Raw genomic sequence first — 6510 nt, forward strand, 5'->3', positions numbered from 1 at the left:
GCCATCGTTCAAGGTGTTGTGAAGGATTTTGCTCACTGTTACTTGTAGAATTACTTTAATTCAGCCACAATTGAGGTTTTCCAGCATGCACAGCCTGTTTAAGGTCACTTCAAAACATCTCAGTATGATTTACGTCCAGATTTTGGCCACTTAAAAATCTTCATTTTGGTTCTCTTTGGAGCCACAGATTCAGGGGTTGGGCTTTGCGGTGTGTTTTGGATCACTGTCCGGCTGCATAACCCAGGTCTGCGTGAGCTTCAGTTCACAAACTGATGACCAGAGATTCTCCTTCAGGAATTTCTGGTAGAGAGCAGAACTTACAGTTATGTTCAGGAAAGAAAATTGCCCTGAGGCAGCAAAAAAGCCCAAGACCATCACAAAGCAGCCCCGAGACATCACCCCCGCGTTTGACTCTTCATATGATTTTCTTTTTATGAAATGCTGTGGTAGTTTTACCCCAGATATAACAGAATACAAACCTTCCAAAAAGTTCGACTTTTGTCTCAAGAGTCCACTGAACACTTTCCCAAAAGTCTTACAGATGTTGATGTTTTTATTGGAAAATTTGAGATGACCCTGGAAATCCCCCGTGGGTGCCATTTACACCGGTCCAGGAGAGCTTTTTCCACCCTTCATAGATGGAAATAATCATTTTAAAACTATTTTGCTTTGACTTGGATAATTTTAAAATTTATGCAGCTTTGACCTTAAAAGATGTTTTAAGTCTACATTAATCCCTGAGGGACCACAGACAACAACTTTGAACTTTTTCAGTTGAGTAGCTGCCACTTTCCCTACTTTATCTAATAAGGGAAGTTTGAGGGTCTGACACATGTAACTAAGCAAAAAAGAAAACCCATTAAAAATCAGGAAGGGGGCAAATACTTCTTCATGGCACTGTAGAAATCACAGTAAGCAGTACAAAGGTGTCTGTCTGTGATCTGATGTTTGTGTTGTTGTTTCATTTTACCTAATAATGGAGGTTTGGAAATTCATCTAAAATATTAAACCCATCCAAAATATAACCAGTTCTGCCATTTTCTTCTGTTAACAAGTTTCAAATATGGAAAAAAATACTACAATGTTCTTTGTTTCCAGGTTCCTCCAACACTCCGTCTATTCAGTTGTTGTCGTCCGTCCGGCTCTCTCAGGATCCACGATCTGCTCCCCTCCTGGTCTGCCTTCTGACTGGACTAACCTCTCCTCAGCAGCACATCCTGTGGGGCCTGAACGATATGGTGCTGACATCAGTACGCCCTGAGCGGCCATGGAAGAAGTCAAAGCGGGGCTACAGTGCCACCTCAGTGAGGGAAGTGTCAACAGCAGACTGGAGGCTCACATCTTCATACTGGTGTGGAACAATGCAAGGAGGGAAAATGTACAGACAGAAACTCTGCTCAGAGGCTGACTAATGACTTGGAGGCCACAGGTTCAATTCCTGGAATGACATTTAGGCGCTCCTTGATCACGATTTGAGCTCACATTACTTAAACTCAGTATTTTTCTGATGGGGACTTTTATGTAAGGTAAAACAAACAAACATAATTATGAGGAATAATTCATGAAACAATAAAACTAATGGTAATTTTGTAATATTACAATTGCTGTTTCTCAGATTCTCTGCTATGAAGGTGTACAGAGGAAATCTCAGCAAATAATTTAAATGAATCCAAAGAAACCTTAAACTGCTATTCTTACTGGTCATGATGGTCAGGCTCATATCTTCTGTTTGAATTTAATTAATGGGCAGCACGGTGGCACGGTGGTTAGCACTGTTGCCTGAGTTCAATTCCACCATCAGGTCGGGTCTTTCTGTGTGGAGTTTGCATGTTCTCCCCGTGTTTGCGTGGGTTCTCCCCGGGTACTCCGGCTTCCTCCCACATGACATGCACTTTGTGGGGATCGGTTAATTGAAAAATCTAAATTGCCCATAGCTGTGAATCTGAGTGCGAATGGTTGTCTGTCTCTGTGTCCCTGCGACAGACTGGCGACCTGTCCAGTGTGTACCCCGCCTCTCGCCCTGTGACAGCTGGGATAGGCTCCAGCGTCCCCCGCGACCCTGAAAAGGATGAGCGGGAGTGAATGGATGGATGGATGGGTTAATCCAGGGGTGGGCAATCTCAGTCCACGAGGGCCGGTGTCCCTGCAGGTTTTAGATCTCACCTTGGGTCAACACACATGAATCACATGATTAGTTCGTTACCAGGCCTCTGGAGAACTTGAGGAGCTAATTTAGCCATTTAAATCAGCTGTGTTGGTTCAAGGACACATCTAAATCTGTGCCATCAGAAACTGAATTTGAATAAGTTAAATTTGAATCTGAATTGTAACTTGAATAAAAGCTTTTGAAAACTGAATTTGAATTAGTCTAATTTGAAATTGAATTTATGGTTTGAAAATGATCATCACTAAATTGAAATTGAATTTTATATATTGAAAATGAATTCATTTGCTTTGAAACTGCATTTTATCCTTTAAAAATTCAGCTCTCGAATAATTTCAGTTTCACTCTCACCATTCAGTTTCAGTTCTACAATTCAATTTCAGTTCCAAAATTCAGTTTTTTGGAACTTACTTCCGGTTCCGGTTCAAGAGTAAACGAGCGCAGATTAATAGAACTACGCTTTACCAGCGGGCCGGAAGTGTTACTGACGGGAATCTACAGCGTCTTGAGCTGAATTAAGACTTCAGAAGTCATTCGTCATGTCGAATGACCAGCGGATAAACTCTCAGGTTGGTAATAAATGTATTACATGTATAAGAACAAGCGTCATGTTAACAATTGATAGCTGTACAGTAACTTTTATGCTTATTGTAGCTGTTAGCTAAAAACGCTAATTTAGCCTAGTTTGCCCTGATTTAGCTTTGACAAACAAATATGATCGACTGTTTCTAATAGAATTCTAAAGTTGTCATCTTGTACCCTGTCAGAGCCCTGTATGCTTGCAGAGACCCCTACAGTAGGAAACATGCAAAACAGCGTCCAAACCTTTGTATTTGAGCTTTATTTATGTCTTACACAGCATCCCAACTCTTTAGCTAACTTAATAACTTTAGCTAAAGTGAATAGTTAGTCTAATTCATTAGTGCAGCATTACTGGATCACCTCCGTTTGAAGTGATATGATATGTGACTATCACTGTGTTTAACTACCATAATAATTCTTAGGGTACTGAGTGCATGCTTAATTAGTTGTTTTTTTTTAAACATACTGCTCCATTGCTATGTTTGACAGGCTGAAGTTGTCAGGTCACCTCCTAAATCGATCATCTTTTACAGGTGTTTTGTGCCAGAAATGGAGTGTCCACTGAAGACTGAAGATACTGAATCTCTACGCATTGCCATTGATCCCTCTTGTGCCTTCATCTAGACAAGAGACATCAACTTAACCACTCTCACATGCTCTGTACCTACATCACCTTCCCTGACAGTCGTAGTTTGGCTCATCTGAGGGTGAAATTATAAGAATGTGTTATTTTGCAAAGTGCTCTCTAGGGTTCCTAAATAAAATATGGCATTGAGGTCATTTCTTTTGAATTAATCCCTTCTTCTGAAATATAAGAACCTCTCCTGGTTTTAATGGCACTTTGGATTTCCTTACTTTCTGTTCCACTCCCAACCCCAAACAGATGCTGACACAGTAACATGGAAGAGGGAAAGAAGTTGGAAAGGACTACTACAAAGAAACCTAATGCCTAACAATGAAAAATGTAAAATAAGAACAATAATAATAATAAGATAAAAGATGAAGTAACAAGTTTTTTGTTTATTCCAAATGATCATCCAGATGTCTGTGACATGTGATGACAAACACCATAATGGAAGGCCTTTGTCATCACATGCTTAAACTCATATATTTTTGCATATGCTGAACAGGCAGTCAGACATGCTGTAACTGTGGGGTAGAAAACTGCATGAACACCATACGGCAGGGGTCTCAAACTCCAGTCCTCGAGGGCCGCTGTCCTGCAACTTTTCCATGTGTCCCTGTTGCAACACACCTAGTAGGTCATTAGCAAGAGTATAGAACTTGAATGCATGCTGAGTTGGCAATTCAGCCATTTGATTCATGTTACAGCAGCTCATGAGTGAATGAACATGGTGCAATAAAAGTATTTTAGAAGTATATGTTTCCAAATACATATATTTACTTAAATTTACTTGAGTAGGTAGGGTTAGGGGTTGCCACCTCAGCATGCAGTCAAGTTCTATACTCTTGCTAATGACCTACTAATTGTATTCAGGTGTGTTGCACCAGGGACACATGGAAAAGTTGCATGCATCCCTCGAGGACTGGAGTTTGAGACCCCTGTCATATGGAATATGACAGGTGTGGTTGAACTGCATGAAGACTCTGAAGTTTCTCTTCTCTTCTGGCAGGACAGGAATGTAGCCTTGTCCTGTGAGCCACCGTAAGGATGTACTTGGAGTAGAACTGGACTGTCACCGGCCTCAGGCTCTTCACCTTTTCAAAGACAAAGCAGTCATTTAGATAAAATATTAGATATTGTTTACCTGTAAATGCACAAAGAGAATTTAGAAATGTAATTATTGTCAAGAGTGAAAAAGCACTGATAGTGTAATCTACAGCTGTGGCCAAACGTTTAGAGAATGAGAAGTGTTGTTTATTTACAAAGTTTGCTGCTTCAGTGATAGTTGTATATCATATTATATCACTTCAAACAGGTGATCCAGTAATGCTGCACTAATGAATTAGACTAACTATTCACTTTAGCTAAAGTTATTAAGTTAGCTAAAGAGTTGGGATGCTGTGTAAGACATAAAGCTAAAATACAAAGGTTTGGACGCTGTTTTGCATGTTTCCCTACTGTAGGGGTCTCTGCAAGCATACAGGGCTCTGACAGGGTACAAGATGACAACTTTGGAATTCTACTAGAAACAGTCGATCATATTTGTTTGTCAAAGCTAAATCCAGGGCAAACTAGGCTAAATTAGCGTTTTTAGCTAACAGCTACAATAAGCATAAAAGTTATTGTACGGCTATCAATTGTTAACATGACGCTTGTTCTTATACATGTAATACATTTATTACCAACCTGAGAGTTTATCCGCTGGTCATTCGACATGACGAATGACTTCTGAAGTCTTAATTCAGCTCAAGACGCTGTAGATTCCCGTCAGTAACACTTCCGGCCCGCTGGTAAAGCGTAGTTCTATTAATCTGCGCTCGTTTACTCTTGAACCGGAACCGGAAGTAAGTTCCAAAAAACTGAATTTTGGAACTGAAATTGAATTGTAGAACTGAAACTGAATGGTGAGAGTGAAACTGAAATTATTCGAGAGCTGAATTTTTAAAGGATAAAATGCAGTTTCAAAGCAAATGAATTCATTTTCAATATATAAAATTCAATTTCAATTTAGTGATGATCATTTTCAAACCATAAATTCAATTTCAAATTAGACTAATTCAAATTCAGTTTTCAAAAGCTTTTATTCAAGTTACAATTCAGATTCAAATGTAACTTATTCAAATTCAGTTTCTGATGGCACAGATTTCTGCCCATAGAGATTGCCCACCCCTGGGTTAATCGGTAATAAATCCAGGCTTTTATACAGAAAGACACATGGTAACCTGAAGCACATATTTCATGTTTCATAATCATATTTAGTGTGTTATTTAGGTGCAGCACGATGGAACAGTGGTTAGTACTGTTGCATCACAGCAAGAAGGTCCCGAGTTTGATTCCACTGTCTAGCCAGGACTTTTATGTGTGGAGTTTGCGTGTTCCCCCGTGTCTCTGTGGTCCCATGAAATTAGACATGCAATTAGTGAGGGTAGGTTAATTGGCTCTAAATGCTCATGGGGGTGAGTGTGAATGGTTGTCTGTGCTAACACTGGTGACCTGCCCAGGTTGTACCCCACCTCTCCCTGTGGTTTTCATGGCTCAAAGGAGAAAGGGCACGACTTCCACTTGCATTCTCTGCTTGCTTACCAAATCCTCAGTGTGCCATCCTAGCATGGGAAACTGTACATTTTAACACTGGATGACTTCACATGTCTGTATTAAAAAGTTGTTACAAAAAATCAAAGCAATCGATTCTCTGATGTTGAAAATGTCACCGTGCTCTCTGATGCATTTTGTCCTAATCATTCTTGGAAATGTGAATACAAGAATTGTTTTATATTATCTTTCTATAAATTTGAAGAAAAGTGAACAGAGACTCTCGAAACGAAACCTTTGACCTTTCACTCCAAAGCCCATGAGCTAACTGGTCAACACACTGGTCAAACAACAGCACCTAGTCAGGAAAGTTCACTGTCCCAAAATACACTGAGACAGAGTATACACGTAGAAATACTCAAATTCATGTTTGCATTTCTGAATTGAAATGCATGTAGATTTTTCTCTAACCAACAGATAATGCTCAGTGTGTTAACTCAAATTAAATGTTTTTGTAAATTATTATTAGTCTTTTATTTATCCAGGTAAAAATCTCATTGAGATTAGAAATCTTATTTTCAAGAGAGACCTGTCATCATGGCAACAG

General features: G+C 39.6%; 1 long non-coding RNA gene across 1 annotated transcript; it reads right to left on the bottom strand.

The window, feature by feature from the left end:
• Positions 1–3746: 3746 nt before the first annotated feature.
• On the bottom strand, positions 3747–5297 carry LOC134643346 (uncharacterized). The gene is made up of 2 exons (XR_010096365.2): positions 5058–5297; positions 3747–4465 (listed from the first exon to the last, which is right to left on the bottom strand). It is a non-coding gene; the product is annotated as an uncharacterized LOC134643346 (long non-coding RNA).
• Between the last annotated feature and the right edge of the window lie 1213 nt (positions 5298–6510).

This window comes from Pelmatolapia mariae, linkage group LG15 (genome assembly GCF_036321145.2).
Source record: "Pelmatolapia mariae isolate MD_Pm_ZW linkage group LG15, Pm_UMD_F_2, whole genome shotgun sequence".
In the NCBI taxonomy this organism is placed as follows: Eukaryota; Metazoa; Chordata; class Actinopteri; order Cichliformes; family Cichlidae; genus Pelmatolapia; species Pelmatolapia mariae.